A 14258-nucleotide genomic window follows, 5' to 3' on the forward strand; every position below is an offset into this window, starting at 1 on the left:
TTGGATATTTATTTGCAGATTCAGGTTAAAAGTAGAAGAGAATCATTACTATAAAGGTCAAAAAATATCCACCAACAGAAAATGGAATAAGTAAATTATGACATATCCTTTCAACAAAATACTATGTAACTCAAAAGTTAAAATGTTCAGGGGCGCCTGGGTGGCTCTGTCAGTTAAGCGTCTGCCTTTGGCTCAGGTCATGATCCTGGAGTCCTGGGACCGAGCCCCCCCATCAGGCTCCCCGATCGGTGGGTAATCTACTTCTCCGTCTTCTCCCTCTACCCCTCCCCGTCCCCCTGCTCACGTTCTCTCTCTCTCTCTCTCTCACATAAATAAAAATCTTTTTAAAAAAATAAAGTTAAAATATTTAATGATATGGGGAAAACATCTAGGATATTGTAAGTGGGGGAAGATAAAACGAGCTACATAACATACAGAAAATGCCCTCACTTTGTAAAAAATTTTAAAATGCATATACTTGTACATAACACCCAGAAGTTAACAGTAACAGTGTTTGCCTTTGAGCAATAGGATTAAGGTGACTTTTTCTCTTTTTTATAAATGAATATTGCTTTTGCAATAAAAATACAATTAAAATTTTTTTTTTTACCAAGGGCAAATACATAAGTAAGTGGGAGATACTAAAATGTCATAAATTAGATAAATAAAAGGGTGATTGATTTCTGCTAAAATTAGGGGGGAAATTATACATAAAATTGGGAAGAAAATACTGATAAGCATAACATTGACAAACTATGTCACATTATTTCCTGATGATATTTACCTTATGTCACTACAGCTGGATCTATTTCAACACCACCCCTCCTGCCTCTGTACCGAAGATTGCCAACTCAACTGTCTTAGGGGTCAGGAGCATATTGACAATGGCTGAATGCAGTCAGTGCAGGAAGTGGGGAGGGCCGTGGGGTCTGAGAAGAGCATACCGCATCAGAAGACATGCAAAATCAAAGGCTTTCCCATCCTCTCTGTGCCGTCCAAATGCATTGGAGGTACTTGTCTCAGGTATCAGACAGAGACTTCCCAAAAGAAAATACTCTGCTTAATTCATCATAGCCCTGGTGCTTAGCACCCTTACTTAGAGTTCATGGTAGCTAAATGAATGTTTTGTCAAATATCCCTCCAGCTGTGCTCATTCTGTTTAGATATCCTGAGTGGTCAGGGTCAACGTCTTGCTTGGGACACTTTTATCAGAAGACAGTATAGCCAGGACCTGGCCAATTTTCTGGATTCTGGAGGCAACAGACTCAGATCTAGATTCCGGCCCTGCCATTTCCCAGGATTTTCAACAAATCCTTGAATGTCCCTGAACCTTAGCTCTCAAATTTGTGCAGCAACGATAATGGTAATCTATCATATGGCTGTGCTGAGGACGACATGAAATTATACTTTGGAAATACACAGCATAGCAGAAGCTTCGGAAAGGTTATTTATCCCTGTGTGGCTATGCTGCCTGGAATCAGTGGTTTGCCCTGTATCACACTTCACACGAAGCAGGTCTCAAACAATTAATTCCTGGTTGAAACCTGGGTCTGTAACTTCATCCTTTACCCTCCCCCCTATTTCACCAGCTCCTTTCTTGGGCTCACCAGGCTGCGGCCCCTCCCTGTCTCAACATTTCACAGAGAATACATCCATCTAGGACACCAAGCTCTTAAATTTTCTCCAGGGTTGACCATCATCAATGATTAGTGTAGTTAACAGTGACACTGCTCAGGGGAACATTCTGGGCCTGTTAAACATGTACCTACTCCAAGCTGCTTGACGTGCATCACATTCCTCATGTCTTCTCACTAATAAACGTCATTTGAGACTGGCCCCTCCAAATTCTTATTTTATATTGCAAGACTGGGGACTCTCTCAGGTCTATAGAGAAGCTTTATCTTAAGAATTTCACAAGTACCCTAGGCATGAACCCACTACAATTTATATAAGGGATATGCCTGTTTTTAACCCAGGTGATATCAGCATTGTGTTAATTTTCCTTTTTATTGGGGAGTGGGGACACTAATGTATTCAATGAATTAGGAATTAATCCAAATGTATGAGTTAATTTTTCAGGGTAAAATCTACAAATACTATAGGGTTAAATTCTAATTATGGGCATATCATAAGCAAAAAATATTGAACTATTTGTTTTGTATCTAACGCTCCCAAAGCTATCATACAAGTATTACATATTAGATTAAATAAAACATCATTAATGTTGTTGTATACAAGCAGTAATAAACAGAAATAAAACTTATCTTCCATTTCTTTAAGAAGGAGAAGAATTAGAAAAGGCAAAACAATGGTTAAAGTGGAGAAGCAATCAAGACGTTTAAGTACTTGTATCAGGGTAATTTGTTGCTTCCAAAGATTCTAAATATCCAAACCAGATGAATCAGATCATGAGACTGGAGTAGGTGTTTACATAACCATTATCAATCATCTTTGGGAAACCAAAGCAAAGAAAAAGATATCAGAGGATTGAAAATTGGCAAATATTTCAAGTTTCAGAAAGTATTAATTCCAGATTGATAAACTCAATAACCAGCAACCCTTTACAACAGGTTATTAAAGAGATGGTTTGTGAACATTAAAAAAAAAATCACCAATTAGTAACTGTATGTTCTCTAAAAATAAACCATAACAACGACATTTTCTGTTTTGTTTTTTTTTTTTTGGCAAGGACATTAGCTAGCTGTAATGGATTGGGAATTAAGATCCATGAGTTTATGTGGCCATAGGCAAAAATCACTTGACCTGGGACTAAATATCCCCATGAGTTTTCCCATAAGTCACTATTTATCAAGAAATGTTCCATGGTGAAACACTGCAGAAGCCTTCAGTTAAGCAGAGATCAGTAAGATTCATTGTTACAGAATTCTCAGTCCTTAGTAAGTGCACTGCATTGTCAGTTTCCAAGAGAGAGCAACTGTGTGCAGTGTTTCCCAATTTTATTGCAGAGAGAACAATTTTTTTCCACGGCATCTAGTAAGACTAGGCTTCTGCAGAACTCAGAAATGCTGTGCTTAAAGTCCCCCCCCAGTTCTAACAGTTTATGGTTAATTATAAACTATTAAAGTCAATATAGTCACTGCTGCGACAGTTAAACCCCATGGTTTAGTAATGTTGTGTCAAATTTTTACACACATACACAAAAACAATGAAAACTGAATTACATATTTTTCAACTCTGGAACTTACACATTAAGTGATTCAAAATCCAACCTCAAACTAAATTTTAAGGCAATTTTAGATTCAGTTAAACTTTAATAGCTCCCGGAACAAAAACTAATAGGAAAATAAGCTTATCTCCTGATAGGCTATCATTCATTCAATTTAAATTGCATGTTAATTCACTTATAAAAAGAAGCAGGACAACGGGGGATGAGGAATGGAGAGACATCAGCCCCTTTATAATTCAGTTAGGTAATCCTGCATCCTTAATTAGATGAGAAAACCCTTTTAACTCTCTCCCATATTTGAAAGAAACCCTGAGATATGTTCCAGATACAGCACAAAAGGAATAAGCTTTAGCAAACAGTATCATTCCATAACCAAAAACATTGTCTAATCACACTTAAACTAATATGCACTTTAAGTCTTATTTTAAAAATACTTTATAGTATTGATGAAGACCTTCTAAGGCTAATATCTATGATCTATATAGGTATATAGATTCTGCAAATACCAATCTCTCTATTTAGGAAAAAAAAAAAGGATTCCTCTTCTTTTGATTCCACATCCTACCGCCAGTGCCCTTGACTGACCCATGTTTCCAGAGACATCTCAGGCTTCCCAAGCCCTCGGGTTCCTCAGTTTAGTAAACTCCCAGAGAAGGCAACCTCTCCACTCTCTCCTGCCTACACTCGCAATTCCCACTTCTCTATTTACCTAGCCTTTCAGAAATACCTTTACTTCTCAGCCAGACAGTTCATTATCACCTTGATCTTAATCTAATCCTCACAATAATCAGTTGTTACCCTCTATATTTACAAGTGAGGGCGCCCAGGCTGGAAAGGTCGTATGCACACTTGAGGGAACAAGAGCTTTGCCTTCTGGCCACTCCCATGCTGCTTCCCGCGCCGCCACATTGGCTCCACAGTAGCCTGTGGTCTCGAACCTGCAAACAGCAGGATGATTTTCTGTAGATTCTGATCTTGCTACTTATTAGAGGGCAGCTTTGATTCAATTACTCAGTTTTTCTACATCTCAACTTCCCAAACTGTAAAATGGGCATATTGTGGTACACACTTTATAGACAGACGGAGATTAAATTGGTTAGTGTGTGTAAGAAACTAACCATGGGTTTTGGTTCATAAGAGATGCAAATTCATTACTTATGGTGTCTACTGATGACTTAATTCATTTATCCATCCAAAACACGTATATTGTGCCAAGGCAAGGGAGACATGGCCATTGCCCTCATGGATTTTGTAGCTATTTTAGTATAATTATTTTAATTTATAAGAGTGTTAAACAGATGAAGAGACCAGAAAGTTGAAGACTAAGGAATAGTAATGCCCCATGAAACAAGAGTAGTACTCTATGGTAGGAGCATGGAATATATCTAGGTAGGCCAAAGTATTTTTATATAATAGTAATAAATCAGAAAAATTAAGTTTTTAAGATTTATTTATTCAGGAGAGAGAGCGTGCGTGTGCAGGGAGGAGGGGCAGAGGCAGAGGGAGAGAGAAAATCCCAAGCCAACTCAATGCTGAGCACAGAGGCCCACATGGGGCTTGCTCTCACAACCCTGAGATCATGACCTGAGCTGAAATCAAGAGTCAGACGCTTGACTGACTGAGTCACCCAGGTGCTCCAGAAAAATTAAGTTTATTGATACTTTTCAAATAGTATTCATACCTCTATTTTCCAAAACTTCCATTTATCTCTTCAAACTGATTTCCTGGTTGCAGAATTTCTACCATGCACTTAGATTTAGGAAGCATGTTACTGAAACCACTATCTTAAATTCTCATTTACAGAGAGAAAAAAAATTCAATGGACATCCACAAGCTTAGGAAAATACCTCACAGAAATCGTAAGTACTCTTTAGGTCTTGAGTATGCAGATACAGTTTATCTGAAGGATTCAAAAAACTTGTTTCAATTCAGCCTTGATTGACCTCTATCTTGAGGGGGTCTTGTTATAAATCCCAATTGAAATTCTCCCTCCCGAGCAATTTTTACCTTCTGTTCAGCAATCGTGTTCTTCTCTTTGGTTTGGTAATGCTTTCAGCACATCGAGGGGGTGACTTTTACCAGCAGCAGAAGAGCTGGGGATAGGTAAAGGAATATAAGGAGAGCTGACATTATGGAGATAATACAAGGAAGTAGACTCCTTATAAGATCTGAGGATCCTCTGAAATCTCTCTATGTGGCTGCTGAAGAATTGGGAGTCAGGTGACTCTCCGTGGTAATAATACATAAAAGTGATTATTCCTTTATAACAGACATAAATATTGGCATTTTTCCCCAGAATTCTCTGATTCACTACTTGAGGAATGGCTGCTATTGAATACTCCTTTGGAATAAGTCATTCCTGACACAAAATAATGCAAATCTTAATCCTCATACACCTCTTAGGAGCTGCCCAAGATCATTACAATTAGAGATAATAAAATTCCCTCACCCATTTCATCACACACACAAAATAAAGACAGTCCAGCCAGAGTAGCGTCCCCCTTCATTTGTGCCCCAACCCTGCAATGTAGCACAGTTTAGAATATATGTTGGAAAGTCATTGTAGAGCTCAATTCCACATCTACCGAGTACAAACCATATTCAAGACCCTGTACAATATCATGTGAGTATAAGAATGATTACAACATGGCCCTGGCCCCCAGAAGCATTTATAATCTACCAACAGAGATGGATACCTCAGTAGACAATTCCAAGAGTATGTGGTAGATACTAAGAGAGAGGCACCCTTGGGACCATTGGACACACAAGAGACTGTGTTTCGACCAGTCTTATTGGCTGAAAGTGTACAGGTGTAAAAAATACTTTGGGGAAGATAATATACTTGAATTGATTCTGAAAAGTGAATAAAAGATTCTAAGATAAAAGCGTTCTAGACAGAGGGGACTACTTATGATCACAGACACTAAGGTATGAAATCAGAGAGAAAATGCAAGTAATTAAAACAACGAGAGCATGAAGTGTTAGGTAAAAGTGGCATGAGAGGACCTAAAGAGGTAGAAGAAGGCTACAATTTACAAAGTATTTTTGATATAGAAAAAATTGTATTTTTGAAATTTAAAAGATTAAAGATAATTTAGAAATTTTATTTAAAACAATGCCTTTTCCCTCCCTTTTTTTCCCATTTCTCTAGTCCAGAAAGATTTGCACTGAAATAACCTTTCCTTCATAGAACTGTTCCTGAACTCCTTCACCATTTTGTATCCATCTGAATAAATGTTTTTATTATATATTACATCCATTTGCACAAATATATTTTACCTCCCTTCTCTTTCCTACACCTTAAAAGCAACTTGCAAATTAGAGTTCTCACACAAGACCGGGTATCACAAGTTTTCAACTGAATGAATTTGTGTGATACTTTCAACTTTCCTAATGAAACCTTTTCTTGAACTAATCCTCAGAAGTTAGGTTAATAGCACACTTTCCCCTCTAGAGGGAGCCGAGGAACTTCCTTTCACTCCACCTCAAGAATTCTCTTGTGTGACAAGGACACAAGGGAATCCTCAAATACCTAAATCATTAACCATGGGATATAGCTTATAAAAGACTGGGTGTAGCTTTGATGGGTAGTAAAAACAGAAATGGATTGGAGAAAACATTATATTTTCTTGGAACTCTTTTCTGCATACACCAACCTTTCGATGGTTCTCACCCTCTCACACACATGGTATGAAAAGACCTTACCAAGGATTACCCCTATCCTTGGAAGCCATGAAAGAATAAAGAAAAACTTAAGAACACACACACACACACACACACACACAGCAGGTGTACAGCAAGTTACTTAGGCCCTTTACTAGTCTAAGTAAAAAGAATTATCCTGCTTTTCCACCAGGTTAAGAAACCACATAGTGGTCATGGCCCTGGTGTCTATCCAGTATTAAAGAACTTTCTATTCATTTAGGTCTTGGGATCCTCAGGACTGAATTTAATGACACCAGCATTAAGAAACTGATCACATACCAACATGACTAATAATAAGTGGAATTAGGATACTGATCCTCTTTCTCTGAAATAATAAAAACAAGCACCAGGAAGATAAAGTCATTTGCTTAAGGTCACAAACCTAATTAGTTTTGCACACATAACAGCACCAGAGTGATTTATGATAGTTGAGTAATTATTTCAACCTGAGTTCTAATTTTCAATAAATTTTTAATTTAATAAAAATAAACATAAGTTATTTAAGACAAATTAGGATATTAAGCCACCCCAAAAGGAAAATATTTTACAAAATGATAAAGAATAATTTTGTTGAGTGGGGTTTTTGTTTTGTGCTGTTTTTCTAAAACAGTAGTGAGACTCTGAGTTCATCATTCAATTTGAATGGAAGAATTCTCTTTCGAAGTTTGGCTGTCAAGTTTCCAGGAAATCAAGAGGTCATATGTCTGAAGAGGACCGTGTATATTGTCCTGACGCCACAGAGCTCCAGTCTCCGAGAAAGAGTGAAAAGTCCAAATACCTACTTTCTATGCAAATTATTTATTACTTATATGAACTGTTCTTATGAAATAGGCCTACTTTTCATTTAGAACTAAGACCAGAAAATTTTGCTTACTTTCATCCTAAACGTAGAGGTTTGGTGTCAGGACACAAGCCTACCCTAACACACACACACACACACACACACACACACAGAGACACAGACACACACAGACAGACACACACACACACACAGACAGACACACACACACAGACACACACACACAGACACAGACACACACACAGACACACAGAGACAGACACACACAGACACACACACACACACAGACACACACACACAGACACACACACACAGACACACACACAGACACACACACACAGACACACAGACACAGACACAGACACACACACACACACACACACTTCTACCCGGAGCATAAAGCACACTCCTTTTCTGACTTATTGTGCCCTCTTTCCCTTTTTTCCTTCCCTCTCTCACCTCTTCTCCTTTCATAGCTGGATTCAAAATTAAGGGACGGTGAGAAGGCAGAAGCTTGGTGGAGGTAGGGAAGAGATGATTGTAGAGGATACAGGCAAGTTTACAGAAAGTTGGACAAAAAGACAAGAGATGAAAAGAGTTGTTATCTAATAGCGCTGGATTTCTTTCTTACCCACCTCAAGCATGATTTTAAGTGACTACAAGCCTATCAAAATTCCCTAACTGTAAACCACTGTGTATCAGCAAGGACATCAGTAGAACACGTTACTCCAGGTTGCTTCTAGGGGTGGGATTCTAAAACAAATGAGGGTGAAAACTGGGTGTTCTTTCTTCTATTTGATCCCAGTATTACAAATGTGATCTGTAACTGGTACGATATTACTGATCCCAACACGTCTGGATCAATAATTCACAGATCAGAGGGTCTCTGCTTCTGGGAAGGGTAGAGCGCAATGCTACCCCTAGCAGCATCTAGAAAAGAGTGAATGAATGACAAAAAGCATACCTTAGTTAAGGCAGAGTGGCATGGATGCCATGGGAACTAGATGAACTGGAATTCCAGATTAGGGGAAATCTTTCCAGGGTGAGCTCTCACCAACTGTCCTCTTGTTGGGAGGAGGTGGTTGGCGGGTTCTAGTTGAGAAACTGAAGGAAAATGAAATCAGCCAGGATTTTGGCAGCCAGATGGGTTGAGTGGAAAATTGAAGTATCCAATATGAAGCCAGTTTCCCACCCTTCAAAAGACTCTTGCTGAATTCTGGAATTGCAAGTGGGAGCCTGGGGAACCAAAGTCTTTGAAAGGCAGAGTGACATTTGCCATAATCTCTTAGAACTCTTATATATTACTAGTAGGAGGATAACTTAGTCCTACTGCACTGGAAGCTTCTAGTATCTAGTAAACAGATGCATAGCGTGACCTAGCAATCCTATTCCTGGATATTTACCCAAAGAACAAGGTATCTACCTGCCCCCAAAGATTTGTACAAGAATATTTAGTGACTTACAGGGTGCCGGGTGGCTCAGTCGGTTAAGTGTCCAACTCATGACTTCTGCTCCTGTCATTATCTCAGGACCTTCAGATTAAGTCCCGAGATGGGCTCCAGGCTGGGCACGGAGCCTACCTAAGGTTCTCCTTCTCCCTCTGCCCCTCTCCCCACCTGGCTCACATGCTCTCTTTCCTTCTCTCAAAAAAAAAATTTTTTTTGGTAATAGCCAAAATTGAGGGGAAACCCTAGTAGAATTGATAAATAAGTAGTGGTATACTTACACACAGTATTAGCAAATAAAAAGAACAAATCACCACTCTTGACACGAACCTGAGTGAATCTCACAGACAAAATGTTGAGGGAAGTAGACCAAGGAGTAATGTATACTGCATGATACCATTTATCTGTAGTTCAAAAATGAGCAAAACGATTCCATGCTTATATAGGTCAGATGACTGGTTAGCTTTTGGGAGATATCAACTGGCAGGGGCATAAGGAAACTTCTAGGGGTGCTGGTAACTTTCTATATCAATCTGGTGGCACTTCTTTGGCTATATACCCATATAAAAATTCATCAAGCTGTACACTTACATGAATCCTCAATGAAATGTACCAAAAAAAAAAACCCACATAAAATCATTTATTGTTAGAACTAGGAAGAAGCTTAGTGATCACCATGGCCAACTTCTATTTTACACATGAGGAAAACTTAAGCTTGTAAATGTCTTACAGCTAATGTATTCATTTGTTCAACAGGTAATTAATGGGTGCTTACTCTTTGCTGAGACTGGATTAAGATAGTTAAACAAGACAGATATATGACCCGCTTTCATAAAGCCAACGATTTAGCTGTGGTAACAGAAATTAAACAGATAACCTAAAAAAATAAGTATATAATTGCATACTGTGATCAGTGTTGTGAAGGACTGACACCAGGTATTTTTAGCCATTGCTCCTAGAGCTGGAGCCCAGCTCACCTGGCTAACCAGTTAATCGTCTCTTGACCCCAACAACATTGGCTTTTTCCATGACCTGAGCTTTTTAAAAACTAGGAGCAAATTATAGATCTACATGAATTTATTTCTCCAGATTTAAAGAGCAACCTTTAATTGTAAAGCATAAGCAAAACAATAAATAAATTTAAAGGGATGATTTTCTCCCCATTGCCAAAAAAAAAGACCCAATTTCATCAGATGAGGCACTGCCAAAATTATTGGACTTAAAAATTGTTTCCTGTTTGTTAAGTTTCAGTTCTTTAGATTCATCAGGTTTATGGCCTGGCAATGGTCTCTCAATCACTTTCCCTTAGCAGAGCAGCCTCTGGTGCCTGTTTGATATTTATCTTGCTCCAATGGTTATAAATTAGCCAACTTAGAAAACAGAACTGAGATAAATCAATCTCAAGACAACCAAGATATCCGTAATAAAATTAAAATACACAAGACATCTGATAGCTTAACCAACTCACGGTCTATTACTTTGGAGATTTGTTTTGAAAGATGCCAGCTCACTGCTCAGTATCTGGCAGGAGCAGATCGTCTCTGCAGAAAGGCTGGTCCAATTTTCCTGCAACAAAGCAGAAGTCATTAGTAACCTCAGTTTTCTTTTAGAAGAAACAACCATAATGCCACTGTCTTAAGTTTGGTTTCCTGAGAAGTAGACCCTGAAACAAAGATGTGGGTGAACGTAGTTTACCTCGGAGCTCACCTCAGGAAGCACCAGTGGGAAGGAAGATGGCGGAGAGAGAGAGAGAACGCAAGGGCCGTGCACACCTGGGACTCAGCAGGCTGGCAACCACTAGGAGGCGCTGTGCCTCGGACTTGGCCCACCTGAGGGGCGAAGGGCCGGGATACATATGCACCAGCTCCCATCTATCATCGTTAGAGGGCTGCTCCTGGGGCCATGGCCCCCTGGCGCTTCCAGCTGCCCCTGGTGTGGGCTGAGCACACAGCTATAGCCAGAAAAAGCCCTCAGGTAAAAAGTGACAGCTATTTGCTGTAAGAAGCCATCTGTGCCTAGAGGAATGGCAAATGCTGAGAGCGTAGTGGTGGCCACCAGCAGCGTCAGCTAGACACATAATCTCAATTAGTGGAGCATGCAAGAACATCAATTCTTACACACAACTGTGAGCCATGTAAGAAAAGCAGTGCTTAATTGGTTAAGTAGAAGTCAGGTAGGAATAACAATAAACTGTACAATAAACAACCTGCTTTAAAAATTGAAAAGCACTATAGGATTAAAGCTATCCTTTTCTTCACTTATTACTTAGACTGTGGGCCATCTGTGGCCCAAGTCTAATGATTAAAGGAATTATTTTTCTCAACAGGAAGATCACCCTGGGTCTTCATGAGCTGCCAGAGTTTTCCTGTTCAGCTTCAGTGGAAGAATAAGCCAAAAGTGGTCATGTATGGTATTAGGGAATTTAGATAGATAGATGATAGATGACAGATAGATAGAATGATAGATATGAGATAAACTATATGTACATAAATACGTAATACTCTTAATACTTTTTTTATTAAATGAAAGAAAAAGGACCTAAATGAAACTAAAGGTACTGTTAACTTTAAATAAATCTTTCTTTAGCATAATGTATTATTTTTCTAATACATTCCTCTCAGATTAAGAAAAGGAATTATGAATTAATTATCAAGAATTTTAGATCATTGGGTTTTTTTATTATGTTATGTTAATCACCATACATTACATCATTAGTTTTTGATGTAGTGTTCCATGATTCATTGTTTCCGTATAACACCCAGTGCTCCATGCAGTACATGCCCTCTTTAATATCCATCACCAGGCTAACCCATCCCCCCACCCATATCATTGGGTTTTTTAATTAAATCATTCAACTTAAGATCCTACCAATTCTCTTTTCTCTGACAGACGAAGTCATTAGCATGATGTCATTTCCTTTGTCTCACCTCATGATTTTTGTTGGTTATATTTATATACTGTCAAGATATAACAATTTACATTCTTTGGCCTAATTTTCACAATTATGTAATGTTTACTTGATATTTAAGTGAAAGCAGTGCTCCTCACCAGTCCTTTTATTGTAGCTCTTCCATTGCTAGATCCTTTTTTTTTTAAGATTTTATTTATTTATTTGACAGAGAAAGAGACAGCGAAAGGGAACACAAGCAGGGGGAGAGGGAGAAGCAGGCTTCCTGCGGAGCAGTGAGCCCGATGCGGGGCTCAATCCCAGGACCCTGGGATCATGACCTGAGCGAAGGCAGATGCTTAAGGACTGAGCCACCCAGGTGCCCCATAAAGATTTATTTATTTATTTTAGATAGCAGGGGGAGAGGCAGAGGGAGAGGGAGAAAATCTTAAGCAGACTCCACACTGAGTGGGAAGCCTGAAGAGGGGCTCGAACCCATGACCCTGAGATCAGGACGTAAGCCGAAATCAAGAATCAGACACTTAACTGCGCCACCCAGGCGCCCCTAGACTATTTTGATTTATCTTTTAGTTGGCTGAAGTTCATGGCTAAGCAGTTTTTTCAAGGAGGGCCCTTGAGAACCAATAACTCTTAAGATTTTTTTTCCTTCTTTCCTTCTTTCTTTCTTTCTTTCCTTTTTTTTTTTTCCTTGCCTTTATTCTCCAGTGACATGTTAGCTGGGAATAACAAGCTTACTTCATACTTTCCTTTTCAGAGCTACTTTGTAGCCTTTTCTCCCTTATGATAGAGTATTGAATGTTGTTATGAAGTAGTCTGATGCCAGCCTAAAGTTTTTACCTTGGTAAATGGCTTGCTCTCAGCCTAGAAATTTCTAGGATTTTTCTCTTATTCTAGAAGTACTGGTATTGGGGAGGGTTTGTGCTATGGTGAGCATTGTGAATTGTATAAGACTGATGAATCACAGACCTGTATCCCTGAAACAAACGATACATTATATGTTAAAAAAGAAGAAGAAGATAGTAGGAAGGGAAAAATGAAGGGGGGGGAATCGGAAGGGGATATACAAACCATGAGAGACTATGGACTCCGAGAAACAAACTGAGGGTTCTAGAGGGGAGGGGGGGGGGGGGATGGGTTAGCCTGGTGATGGGTATATTAAAGAGGGCTCGTATTGAATGGAGCACTGGGACAATGAATCATGGAACAGTACATCAAAATAAATAAATAAATAAATAAATAAATAAATAAATAAATAAATAAATAAAGGGAAAGAAAAAGAAGTACTGGTATTGAATATTTTGTATCCATTTTCTAGAACACCATGAGGGGATTTTTTAATATGCATTTATCTTTTTCTTTCTTCATTTCTGTAAGATAAGGTTGTCACTTCTATGTGGGAGGAGCACCTTCTCCAATTTTGCCTATTTCTTCCTTTGAGCCATTTCCACTACACTATAGTCGACAGACAAACAATAACATCACCCACTGCATTCATCTTGCTCCACACCTGGATCAGGATTCCACGGACTTCGCATGTGGTTCTGAGAAGGAAAGATAAGAGAACTTGTCATGCTCTGTCGTGACCTTCTATTTTGTTCCCTCTGTGGTTTCCTTTTCCTTCCTTAGCTACCACTTTTTGACATTAATGGCATTGAACTATTTCTATTGATGATGATTTTTCTGAACCTTTACTATTTTTGTGACATTTCTTACTAGAAGGCAGTTTTATTCTTCCATCTTAACATAAATATCCCCAGAAGTTATATTTCTTAAGCTCCCTTAGCTGATACACATGCTCTCAAAGTTTACGATCAGTGATTCAAGTGTTCCTGTGCCAGATAATACTTGCTGTTCATTACTTAGGATATACTTACCCTCTCTGAGACTCATTGTGACTTTATCTGCAAAAGGAGAATAAGATCTTCCCAGATGCAACATATTGTGAGGTTGTGACAATGAGAAAAATGAGTTAATGCGTAGTAATATATTTCAGAAAACTTTCTCACATTCAAGAGAATCTATGTTGTTATTGTGGTTTCCATATTCACCTTACATGAACTAAAAAGACTTTGCTCATGTGTTTAGTCTTTTTCACCTGTTTGGGTACTATAGGGGCTAAATTTAAGTTACCATATTTCTCAGAGATTTTATTCTCTATTGTATCTTATTGGAATAGCCATTACAGTGAATAAGTTGAAAATTCCCTTTTCTACA

The 14258-nt window shown here is 38.7% G+C and overlaps 1 protein-coding gene across 1 annotated transcript in view; it reads right to left on the reverse strand.

The window, feature by feature from the left end:
- AKAIN1 (A-kinase anchor inhibitor 1) overlaps positions 1-14258 on the reverse strand; it is a 235161-nt gene that overhangs the window by 148404 nt on the left and 72499 nt on the right. The gene's annotated exons all lie outside the window — the stretch shown is intronic.

Source organism: Callorhinus ursinus, unplaced genomic scaffold, assembly GCF_003265705.2.
Source record: "Callorhinus ursinus isolate GAN/ISIS: 27379988/994484 unplaced genomic scaffold, GSC_fseal_2.0 scaffold11, whole genome shotgun sequence".
NCBI lineage: Eukaryota > Metazoa > Chordata > Mammalia > Carnivora > Otariidae > Callorhinus > Callorhinus ursinus.